The sequence below is a fragment of the Lagenorhynchus albirostris genome, chromosome 1 (genome assembly GCF_949774975.1).
Source record: "Lagenorhynchus albirostris chromosome 1, mLagAlb1.1, whole genome shotgun sequence".
NCBI classification, from domain to species: domain Eukaryota; kingdom Metazoa; phylum Chordata; class Mammalia; order Artiodactyla; family Delphinidae; genus Lagenorhynchus; species Lagenorhynchus albirostris.
Genome location: NC_083095.1, coordinates 66,233,883 through 66,246,700, shown reverse-complemented (window position 1 = coordinate 66,246,700; position 12,818 = coordinate 66,233,883).

Here is a 12,818-nt window from a genome sequence, read left to right as displayed (position 1 = left end):
CCTCTTATCACCTTGTGACTAGCTGCAAGTTACTTAATCTTAATTTTTGGATCTGTCATTTTACTTGGGAATGGTAATGACTATTTTGCTGATTGTTGGAAGGTTAGAGATGATGTATATAAAGTGTTCAATTTGTAGTAGGAACTCAAAACTTGGTAGCTATCATTGTTTGCTCCTACTTTTATATATTAGTCTTGAGAACCAGGACCATGCACATATCTTTACATCCTGCGTTTGTTATAATGGGGCTGAGAACAAAGCTGTCACTCAGCTATCAATAACAAAGGCTTATGTTTACTTGGGGCTTACCATGGGCTAGGTGCTCTTCTAGGTTCTCTACATAGATTAACTGATGTCACCACCACAAGGTGAAGAAGTTACTCTTAGTGCCCTAATTTTGCAGATGAGGAAGTAACTTTTTCAGAGTCACACCGTTTGTAAGCGACAGAGTTGGGTTTTGAAACCAGGAGTCTGGTTCTTAATTACTATGCTATTAGTCATGGCTTCATAAGATCATAGAGTTGGAGGAAGAGATAGAGGTTTTATAGTTCAACCTTATGCCCCACAGTGTGAATTACTTGCTTGATATTTCTGAGAGATGCTTATTCAGCCTCTGCTTGTTTATCTTCAGTAATAAGGTGCTCCAGGGCCCAAGGAGGCAACCCTTTCATTTGCTGGGCAACTCTTTGTGAGCGCTTTGTAACGTTAAACTGAAAGCAGCTTTGCCTTTTCTCTCTCCATTGGTCTTCTAGTTTTTGAGTACCAGAACAAGGTTAGCTCACTCTTCAGCATGACACCTCTTTGCTATTTGAAAACCACTATGTCCTCTTTTGCAAGCCAGCAACTTCCGTTTCCCTCAGTGGTGACTCATTGGCCAACTCGTCCTAGTTGGACCTCTGACTGTTTCTTTTTATGTGTGGTAGAATAAAACATGACAGTTACTGTCCGTCAACAGTACATTATTATTTTCTTAAGTAAAGATTGCATTAGCTTTTTGCACAACCTTATCACACAGTTTGCTCCTACTGGCTTTAGGTAACTGTAACCTCCTGTTTATTAGTCTGCTCAGGCTGCCATAGCAAAATATCATAGACTAGGTGGCTTAAACAACAGAAATTTATTTTCTTATGATTCTGGGGGCTAGAAGTTCAAGATAAATGTTCTGGCTGATTTGGTTTCTGGCGAGAACTCTTTTCCTGGCTTGTAGACAGACGCCTTCTCACTGTGTCTTTACATGGCCTTTCCTTGGTGCTTGTGTGTGTGGGGAGAGAGCAAGAGCTCGATGTCTCTACCTCTTTTATAAGTCCCATCGGATTAGGACCCACCCTTATGACCTCAGTTAACCTTTATTACCTCCTGATAGGCCCTAACTCCAAATGCAGTCATATTGGGGAGGGGGGTGATTAGGGCTTCAACATACAGATTTTGGGGGACACAGTTCAGTCCATAGCATCCTATGACCACAGGGTGTAGCTGTGTGCTGGAGACCTGTGATGGAGAACTGAAGGGAAGGGCCATGGCCACTCGATCTTGGCTGCAGGGCAGTGTGGAAAGAGTCAAAACTGCCCTTCTGTCTTCAGGGCTTGTACTCTCTGTCTCTGTAATTCCACTGAGCCACTGAGGTTTCCTTTTCTTGGTTTTGAGTAGCTGTGATATGACAAAGTGGTAAAAGAAAGGGAGACAGCTGAAATCTGTTATTGCATCAATAACTGAGCTTCAAGCCCAGGGATTTCCCCATCTATCTCATATTGGGCATTTTGCCTTCCTGCCATAGGAAACAGATGCAGGGAGGGCAGGTTGTAAGCCGGAGCCCTTAATCATAGGTCAAAGGGAGCTCTCTCAGGACCTTCATTGCTGGTAGAATGACTGTGGAGACCTGCCAGAGAAATTCCAGCAGCCTTATAGAGAGGCTTAAGGTAGGGAGACCTACTGCTCCTGGGAACCAGCCTACTTCAGCCTGGAGGAGAGTAAGGACAGGGGAAGCAGGGCATGTCCATTAGGATTCTCTAGATTGCAAGCACTAGAAAAGCCAACCTAAAGTGCCTTAAGTAAGATGAGAATGTATTGGTTCACATAAAGTACACGGGCAGGCTGAGCTTCCAGTGTGGTCTGATCCAGTGCTCACGTATTATCACCATGTCTCTAGGCTTGCTTCGTTTGGGTGTCAGCTTTACTGGCTCACTTTGTGGTTTTATATGCTCTCACTACCAATTCCAGAGGAAGACTAAACATGTTTCCTTGGCTCCGACTGGTTGATGTGCCATTCTGGAAGTAATCAGTGTAGCCACAGGGATGGGATACGTTGTTTTTTAAAGCCAGTCTGGGACTCCCCTGCAGCTAGGGTTGGATTCAATTCCATGGAAACCACATGACTGGAGAATAGTGGAGGGTGGTTTCCAAAGGTAATTTTGGATCCTCTTTCCCAAAGGAAAAGAAGCTTAAGAGACAAAAACTTTGGATATCTCAGAACTTTTGGAAATGGCTGTTGGGTAGAAACAACAGCTGTTTATTAGAGAGCATTTCTGACATGGTCCCCAAAACAAATCTTCACTCAGTTTTACTGGAATGTCCCTGAGAATTGTAATAAAGTGTCACTTTTTCTTCATACTCTTATTACAGCAACTTTATGTTTTTATATGCTGGAGGTTAGGACTATAGTCCTTTCAAATTTTCTCCCATTTATTTTTTATTTTTATTATTATTTTTAACATCTTTATTGGAGTATAATTGCTTTACAATGGTGTGTTAGTTTCTGCTTTATAACAAAGTAAATCAGTTATACATATACATATGTTCCCCTCTCTTCCCTCTTGCGTCTCCCTCCCTCCAACCCTCCCTATCCCACCCCTCTAGGTGGTCACAAAGCACTGAGCTGATCTCTCTGTGCTATGCGGCTTCTTCCCACTAGCTATCTATTTTACATTTGGTAGTGTATATATGTCCATGCCACTCTCTCACTTTGTCCCAGCTTACCCTTCCCCCTCCCCCTGTCCTCAAGTCCATGTTCTAGTAGGTCTGTGTCTTTATTCCCGTCTTGCCCCTAGTTTCTTCATGACCTTTTTTTTTTCTTAGATTCCATATATATGTGTTAGCATACAGTATTTGTTTTTCTCTTTCTGACTTACTTCACTCTGTATGACAGACTCTAGGTCCATCCACCTCACTACAAATAACTCAATTTCGTTTCTTTTTATGGCGAGTAATATTCCATTGTATATATGTGCCACATCTTCTTTATCTATTCATCTGTTGATGGACACTTATATTGCTTGCATGTCCTGCCTATTATAAAGAGAGCTGCAATGAAAATTGTGGTACATGACTCTTTTTGAATTATGGTTTTCTCAGGGTATATGCCCAGTAGTGGGATTGCTGGGTCACAAGGTAGTTCTAGTTTTAGTTTTTTAAGGAACCTCCATACTGTTCTCCATAGTGGCTGTATCAATTTACATTCCCACCAACAGTGCAAGAAGTTTCCCTTTTCTCCACACCTTCTCCAGCGTTTTTTTGTTTTTTTTTTTTTTTTTGTGGTACGCGGGCCTCTCACTGTTGTGGCCTCTCCTGTTGCGGAGCACAGGCTCAGGATGTGCAGGCTCAGCGGCCATGGCTCAAGGGGCCCAGCCGCTCTGTGGCATGTGGGATTTTCCAGGACCGGGACACGAACCCGTGTCCCCTGCATCGGCAGGCAGACTCTCAACCACTGCGCCACCAGGGAAGCCCTCAGCATTTATTGTTTGTAGATTTTCTGATGATGGCCGTTCTGACTGCTGTGAGGTGATACCTCATTGTAGTTTTGATTTACATTTCTCTAATGATTAATGATGTTGAGCATTCTTTCATGTGTTTGTTGGTAATCTGTATATTTTCTTTGGAGAAACGTCTATGTAGGTTTTCTGCCCATTTTTGGATTGGGTTGTTTGTTTTTTTGATATTGATCTGCATGAGCTGCTTGTAAATTTTGGAGATTAATCCTTTGTCATTTGCAAATATTTTCTCCCATTCTGAGGGTTGTCTTTTGGCCTTGTTTATGGTTTCCTTTGCTGTGCAAAAGCTTTGAAGTTTCATTAGGTCCCATTTGTTTATTTTTGTTTTTATTTCCCTTTCTCTAGGAGGTGGGTCAAAAAGGATCTTGCTGTGATTTATGTCATAGAGTGTTCTGCCTATGTTTTCCTCTAAGAGTTTGATAGTGTCTGGCGTTACATTTAGGTCTTTAATCCATTTTGAGTTTATTTTTGTGTATGGTGTTAGGGAGTGCTCTAATTTCATACTTTTACATGTACCTGTCTAGTTTTCCCAGCACCACTTATTGAAAGGCTGTCTTTTCTCCACTGTATATTCTTGCCTCCTTTATCAAAAATAAGGTGACCATATGTGCATGGGTTTATCTTTGGGCTTTCTATCCTGTTCCATTGATCTATATTTCGTTTTTGTGTCAGTACCATACTGTCTTGATTACTGTAGCTTTGTAGTATAGTCAGAAGTCAGGGAGCCTGATTCCTCCAGCTCCGTTTTTCTTCCTCAAGATTGCTTTGGCTATTCGGGGTCTTTTGTGTTTCCATACAAATTGTGAAATTTTTTGTTCTAGTTCTGTGAAAAATGCCAGTGGTAATTTGATAGGGATTGCATTAAATCTGTAGATTGCTTTGGGGAGTAGAGTCATTTTCACAATGTTGATTCTTCAATCCAAGAACATGGTATATCTCTCCATCTATTTGTATCATCATTAATGTCTTTCATCACTGTCTTATAATTTTCTGCATACAGGTCTTTTGTCTCCTTAGGTAGGTTTATTCCTAGATATTTTATTCTTTTTGTTGCAATGGTAAATGGGAGTGTTTTCTTAATTTCACTTTCAGATTTTTCATCATTAGTGTATAGGAATGCCAGAGATTTCTGTGCATTAATTTTGTATCCTGCTACTTTACCAAATTCATTTATTAGCTCTAGTAGTTTTCTGGTAGCATCTTTAGGATTCTCTGTGTATAGTATCATGTCATCTGCAGACAGTGACAGCTTTACTTCTTTTCTGATTTGGATTCCTTTTATTTCTTTTTCTACTCTGATTGCTGTGGCTAAAAATTCCAAAACTATGTTGAATAAGAGTGTTGAGAGTGGGCAACCTTGTCTTTTTCCTGATCTTAGTGGAAATGGTTTCAGTTTTTCACCATTGAGGACGATGTTGGCTGTGGGTTTGTCATATATGGCCTTTATTATTTTGAGAAAAGTTCCCTCTATGCGTACCTTCTGCAGGGTTTTTTATCATAAATGGGTGTTGAATTTTGTCAAAAGCTTTCTCTGCATCTATTGAGATGATCATATGGTATTTCTCCTTCAGTTTGTTAATATGGTGTATCACATTGTTTGATTTGTGTATATTGAAGAATCCTTGCATTCCTGGGATAAACCCCACTTGATTATGGTGTATGATCCTTTTAATGTGCTGTTGGGTTCTTTTTGCTAGTATTTTGTGGAGGATTTTTGCATCTATGTTCATCAGTGATATTGGCCTGTAGTTTACTTTCTTTGTGACATCTTTGTCTGGTTTTGGTATCAGGGTGATGGTGGCCTCGTAGAATGAGTTTGGGAGTGTTCCTCCCTCTGCTATATTTTGGAAGAGTTTGAGAAGGATAGGTGTTAGCTCTTCTCTAAATGTTTGATAGAATTCTCCTGTGAAGCCATCTGGTCCTGGGTTTTTGTTTGTTGGAAGATGTTTCATCACAGTTTCAATTTCAGTGCTTCTGATTGGTCTGTTCATATTTTCTATTTCTTCCTGGTTCAGTCTCAGAAGGTTGTGCATTTCTAAGAATTTGTCCATTTCTTCCAGGTTGTCCATTTTATTGGCATAGAGTTGCTTGTAGTAATCTCTCATGATCCTTTGTATTTCTGCAGTGTCAGTTGTTATTTCTCCTTTTTCATTTCTAATTCTATTGATTTGAGTCTTCTCCCTTTTTTTCTTGATGAGTCTGGCTAATGGTTTATCAATTTTGTTTATCTGCTCAAAGAACCAGCTTTTAGTTTTACTGATCTTTGCTATCGTTTCCTTCATTTCTTTTTCAATTACTTCTGATCTGATCTTTATGATTTCTTTCCTTATGCTAACTTTGGGGTTTTTCTGTTCTTCTTTCTCTAATTGTTTTAGGTGTAAGTTTAGGTTGTTTATTTGAGATGTTTCTTGTTTCTTGAGGAAGAACTGTATTGCTATAAACTTCCCTCTTAGAACTGCTTTTGCTGCGTACCATAGGTTTTGGGTCATCCTGTTTTCATTGTCATTTGTTTCTAGGTATTTTTTGATTTCCTCTTTTATTTCTTCAGTGATCTCTTGGTTATTACATAGTGCATTGTTTAGCCTCCATGTGTTTGTGTTTTTTAGTTTTTTTTCCTGTAATTGATATCTAGTCTCATAGTGTTGTGGTAGGAAAGGTACTTGACATGATTTCAATTTTCTTAAATTTACCAAGGCTTGATTTGTGACCTAAGATATGATCTAGCCTGGAGAATGTTCCATGAGCAGTTGAGAAAAAAGTGTATTCTCTTGTTTGGTGATGGAATGTCCTATAAATATCAATTAAGTCCATCATGTTTAGTGTATCATTTAAAGCTTGTGTTTCCTTATTTATTTTCATTTTGGATGATCTGTCCATTGGTGAAAGTGGGATGTTAAAGTCCCCTACTATGATTGTGTTACTGTCAATTTCCCCTTTTATGGCTGTTAGTATTTGCCTTATGTATTGAGGTGCTCCTATGTTGGGTGCATAAATATTTACAATTGTTATATCTTCTTCTTGGATCGATCCCTTTATCATTATGTAGTGTCCTTCTTTGTCTCTTGTAATAGTCTTTATTTTAAAGTCAATTTTGTCTGATATGAGAATTGCTACTCCAGCTTTCTTTTGGTTTCCATTTGCATGGAGTATCTTTTTCTATCCCCTCTCTTTCAGTCTGTATGTGTCTCTAGGTCTGAAGTGGGTCTCTTGTAGACAGCATATATACGGGTTTTGTTTTTCTATCCATTCAGCCAGTCTATATCTTTTGGTTGGAGCATTTAATACATTTACATTTAAGCTGTTTATCGATATGTATGTCCCTATTACCATTTTCTTAATTGTTTTGGGTTTGTTACTGTAGGTCTTTTCCTTCTCTTGTGTTTCGTGCCTAGAGAAGTTCCTTTAGCATTTGTTGTAAAGCTGCTTTGGTGTTGCTGATTTCTCTTAGCTTTTGCTTGTCTGTAAAGGTTTTAATTTCTCCATCAAATCTGAATGAGATCCTTGCTGAGTAGAGTAATCTTGGTTGTAGGTTTTTCTCCTTCATCACATTAAATATGTCCTGCCACTCCCTTCTGGCTTGCAGAGTTTCTGCTGAAAGATCAGCTCTTAACCTTATGGGGATTCCCTTGTGTCTTATTTGTTGTTTTTCCCTTGCTGCTTTTAATATATTTTCTTTGTATTTAAGTTTTGATAGTTTGATTAATATGTGTCTTGGCGTGTTTCTGCTTGAAATTGTCCTGTATGGGACTCTCTGTGCTTCCTGGGCTTGATTAACTATTTCCTTTCCCATATTAGGGAAGTTTTCAACTATCATCTCTTCAAATATTTTCTCAGTCTCTTTCTTTTTCTCTTCTTTTCTGGGACCCTGTAATTCAAATGTTGGTGCGTTTAATGTTGTCCCAGAGGTCTCTGAGCCTGTCCTCAGTTTTTTTCATTCTTTTTTCTTTATTCTGCTCTGCAGTAGTTATTTCCACTATTTTATCTTCCAGGTCACTTATCCGTTCTTCTGCCTCAGTTATTCTGCTATTGATCACTTCTAGAGAATTTTTAAATTTCATTTCTTGTGTTGTTCGTCATTGTTTGTTTGCTCTTTAGTTCTTGTAGGTCCTTGTTAAACATTTCTTGTATTTTCTCCATTCTATTTCCAAGATTCTGGATCATCTTTACTATCATCATTCTGAATTTTTTTCAGGTAGACTGCCTATTTCCTCTTCATTTGTTAGGTCTGGTGGGTTTTTGCCTTGCTTCTTCATCTGCTGTGTGTTTTTCTCTCTTCTCATTTTGCTTACGTTACTGTGTTTGGGGTCTCCTTTTTGCAGGCTGCAGGTTCGTAGTTCCTGTTGTTTTTGGTGTCTATCCCCAGTGGCTGATGTTGGTTCAGCGGGTGGTGTAGGCTTCCTGTTCTAGGGTACTGGTGCCTATGTTATGGTGGGTGAGGCTGGATCTTGTCTTTCTGGTGGGCAGGTCCACGTCTGGTGGTGTGTTTTGGGGTGTCTGTGGCCTTATTATGATTTTAGGCAACCTCTCTACTAATGGATGGGGTTTTGTTCCTGTCTTTCTAGTTGTTTGGCATACAGTGTCCAGCACTGTAGCTTGCTGGTTGTTGAGTGAAGCTGGGTCTTAGTGTTGAGGTGGAGATCTCTGGGAGATTTTCGCTGTTTGATATTACATGGAGCTGGGAGGTGTCTTATGGACCAATGTCCTGAACTTGGCTCTTCCACCTCAGAGGCACAGCCCTGACGCCTGGCTGGAGCACGATGAGCCTTTCATCCACACGGCTCAGAATAAAAGGGAGAAAAAATAGAAAGAAAGAAAGAAAGAAGATAAAGTAAAATAAAGTAAAATATAGTTATTAAAATAAGATCTAAAAAATTATTATTATTATTATGTTTTTAACAACTTTATTGGAGTGTAATTGCTTTACAATGGTGTGTTAGTTTCTGCTTTATAACAAAGTGAATCAGTTATACATATACATATGTTCCCATATCTCTTCCCTCTTGCGTCTCCCTCCCACCCTCCCTATCCCACCCCTGTAGGTGGTTACAAAGCACTGAGCTGATCTCCCTGTGCTATGTGGCTTCTTCCCACTAGCTATCTATTTTACATTTGGTAGTGTATATATGTCCATGCCACTCTCTCACTTCGTCCCAGCTTACCCTTCCCCCACTGCATATCCTCAAGTTCATTCTCTAGTAGGTCTTTGTCTTTATTTTCATCTTGCCCCTAGGTTCTTCATGACTTTTTTTCCCCCCTTAGATTCCATATATATGTGTTAGCATATGGTATTTGTTTTTCTCTTTCTGACTTACTTCACTCTGTATGACAGACTCTAGGCCCATCCATCTCACTACAAATAACTCAATTTCATTTCTTTTTATGGCTGAGAAATGTTCCATTGTATATATGTGCCACATCTTCTTTATCCATTCATCTGTTGATGGACACTTAGGTTGCTTCCATCTCCTGGCTATTGTAAAGAGAGCTTCATGAACATTGTGGTACATGACTCTTTTTGAATTATGGTTTTCTCAGGGTATATGCCCAGTAGTAGGATTGCTGGGTCGTATGGTAGTTCTATTTGTAGTTTTTTAAGGAACCTCCGTACTGTTTTCCATAGTGGCTGTATCAATTTACATTCCCACCAGCAGTGCAAGAGTGTTCCCTTTTCTCCACACCCTCTCCAGCATAAGTAAAAAACAAAATAAAACAAAACAAAAACGGACAGACAGAACCCTAGGAGAAGTGGTAAAAGCAAAGCTATACAGACAAAGTCAAACACAGAAGCATACACATACACGCTCACAAAAAGAGGAAAAGGGGAAAAAATATATATCTTGCTCCCAAAGTCCACCTCCTCAATTTGGGATGATTCGTTGTCTATTCAGGTATTCCACAGATGCAGGGTACATCAAGTTGATGGTGGAGATTTAATCCGCTGCTCCTGAGGCTGCTGGGAGAGATTTCCCTTTCTCTTCTTTGTTTGCACAGCTCCTGGGGTTCAGCTTTGTATTTGGACTCGCCTCTGCGTGTAGGTCGCCTGAGGGCATCTGTTCTTCGCTCAGACAGGACGGGGTTAAAGGAGCAGCTGATTCGGGGGTTCTGGCTCACTCAGGCCGGGGACAGGGAGGGGTACCGATGTGGGGCGAGCCTGTGGCGGCAGAGTCTGGCGTGACGTTGCACCAGCCTGAGGTGCGCCGTTCGTTCTCCTGGTGAAGTTGTCCCTGGATCCCGGGACCCTGGCAGTGGCAGGCTGCACAGGCTCCCGGGAGCGGAGGTGTGGAGAGTGACCTGTGGTTGCACACAGGCTTCTTGGTGGCGGCAGCAACAGCCTTAGCGTCCCATGCCCGTCTCTGGGGTCTGCGCTCATAGCTGCGGCTCACGTGCATCTCTGGAGCTCGTTTAAGTGGTGCACTTAATCCCCTCTCCTCACGCACCAGGAAACAAAGAGGCAAGAAAAAGTCTCTTGCCTCTTCGGCAGCACCAGACCTTTTCCTGGACTCCCTCCCGGCTAGCCGTGGTGCACTAACCCCTTCAGGCTGTGTTCACGCTGCCAGTCCTCTCCCTGCGATCCGACCTCCAAAGCCAAAGCCTCAGCTCGCAGCCCCGCCCGCCCCAGCGGGTGAGCAGACAAGCCTCTCGGGCCGGTGAGTGCTGGTCGGCACCGATCCTCTGTGCGGGAATCTCTCCGCTTTGCCCTCAGCACCCCTGTTGCTGCGTTCTCCTCCATGGCTCCAAAGCTGCCCCGCTCTGCCACCCGCAGTCTCTGCCCGCGAAGGGGCTTCCCAGTATGTGGAAACCTTTCCTCCTTCACAACTCCCTCCCACTGGTGCAGGTCTTGTCCCTATCCTTTTGTCTCTGTTTTTTCTTTTTTATTTGCCCTACCCAGGTACGTGGGGAGTTTCTTGGCTTTTGGGAGGTCTGAGGTCTTCTGCCAGCGTTCAGTAGGTGTTCTGTAGGAGTTGTTCCACGTGTAGATGTATTTCTGATGTATCTGTGGGGAGGAAGGTGATCTCCACGTCTTACTCTTCCACCATCTTGAAGCTCATGCCTCTCCCATTTATTTTTGAGATTTCCCCCATGGTACTGTCATTTGTGCCCATCCATTTAAAAACAAATACTTGTGGAGTGTCTGTGTGTGGAGTGTCTGTGTGCCAAGGGACGCTAGATGCTGGGGATGTTGCAGTGAACAAGAGAGAGATGGTTGCTGCCCTCATGGGGCTTTCAGTCTAGTGTTCCAGTCTCCTCATCAAGCCTGTCCATTGCATTATGTGGTACAGGCATCTCTTATCTCCCTCAGGCCATGGCTGCCTTCACTACCACACTAGCCGTGCCCTATTCTTGGGTACAAAGATCAGGATCTCCCCTTAATTCTGCACAGCATGGGAGAGACTGCTGAATGCTGTCATATGTATAGGATGGCACTTGTTACAATTGTCATGAATTATCTTCATATTTATTTGTTTAATATCTTCCAGTCTAGACTAATTATAAAGGTAGTGTCTGTGTCTACCTTATTTGTCATTGTTTTCCCTTGCCTAGCACAGTTTACAGAGCATATTAGGCATTCAAATACCTTGAGAGATCTGCTAGACTGTCAGGTTTAATAAGACTATTTAAGGTGAAGGAATAATGAAACAAACAAACAAAAAATACAAAAAGTATCCTAAAAGTTACTAGGTATGTGTCTTGGTTGGCTCAGGCTGCCATAACAATATATCATAGATTTAGTGGCTTAAACAACAGAAATTTGTTTTCTCACAGTTCTGGAGGCTAAATCCAAGATCAAGGTGCTGACCAATTCAGTTCCTGATGAGACCTCTCTTCCTGACTTGTAGATGGCTGCCTTCTTGCTATGTCCTCACGTGGCAGAGAGAGAGAGAGAGAGAGAGAGAGAGAGAGAGAGAGAGAGAGAGAACGTGCTTGCACTCTCTGGTTTTTCTTCTTATAAGGACACTAATCCTGTTTGATTAGGGTCACACGCTATGACTTCATTTAACTATAATTACCTCCTTATAGGCCCTATCTGCAAATATAGTCACATCGAGGGTTAAGGCTTCAACATGGATTTTTTTGGGGGGACACATTTCAATTCATAGCAGTGTTGTTATCTTTAAAGCACATAGCTCCAGGATACCTTCAGGGACCTTTTAGTGTACACCTGCCTAGTTTTCTGGATGCTTCTATGTGGCAGAGGCCAGCTAACCATACACTGGAGTGCTCTACTTGTAAGAATCTAAGCATACTTCTCCCAAGGCCCAAAAAGAGAACAAAGTTCCTCGCCTCCCAGTCTATGGTTGGCTTTCTCTGTCCCTATTTTTTGTCCAAGTCTCTGTCTTATCCTAGTATTGGGAATATCCACTCCCTTTAGGTGAGCCTTTTTTTCAGTCCATAGGTCCCTTATGAAAAAAAGGAAAAAAAAATTTCTAAAGTCTGCTCAAGCTCAACCTAAAGTGAAAACCTTCTCTACCAAAAAGAATACTTATGTTGTAAATTTGAAACAGCTACATTTAGGTTATTTCACATTGTTCTCCAAGGAAAATTGGTAGATGTAACCAAGGTACATTTAGATGTTTTTTTCAAAACGAAGGTTCTACCCACTCTGAAGGGAATTCAGGTCCCTGTATCTGGGCAAATACAAGTGTTTCCAGCACTTAGATGGCAGCCTCTCTTCCACTACCTCTTCCCTTCAGATTTTACCCATCAAGGCTTGGGAAACCTCAGGAGTGGCCAGAACTCTCATTATACTTACATTGAGTCTGGTACTAAATCACACAGTGCAATATTTTAGTCTTTGAAGCTAGACCTCTGTATCGCTGAACCTTGGCAGCTGGAGTAAAGGAAAACTCCTATTCTAAAACTTTCAGAAATGCTTTTTCTCTGTATGTAATGGGTGGAAGCAGGAATAATATATGGAGCATAGTTTTTCTTTTTTCTGAAAGTCCTCTAGGTCAGATAGCTCCAACTCCTGGTTGCATGAAATAGCCTTGGTTACTGGTAAAGTCAACCAGGTTGACCCTGGAACAATCAGGGGGTTAGAGGCACTGACCCTAA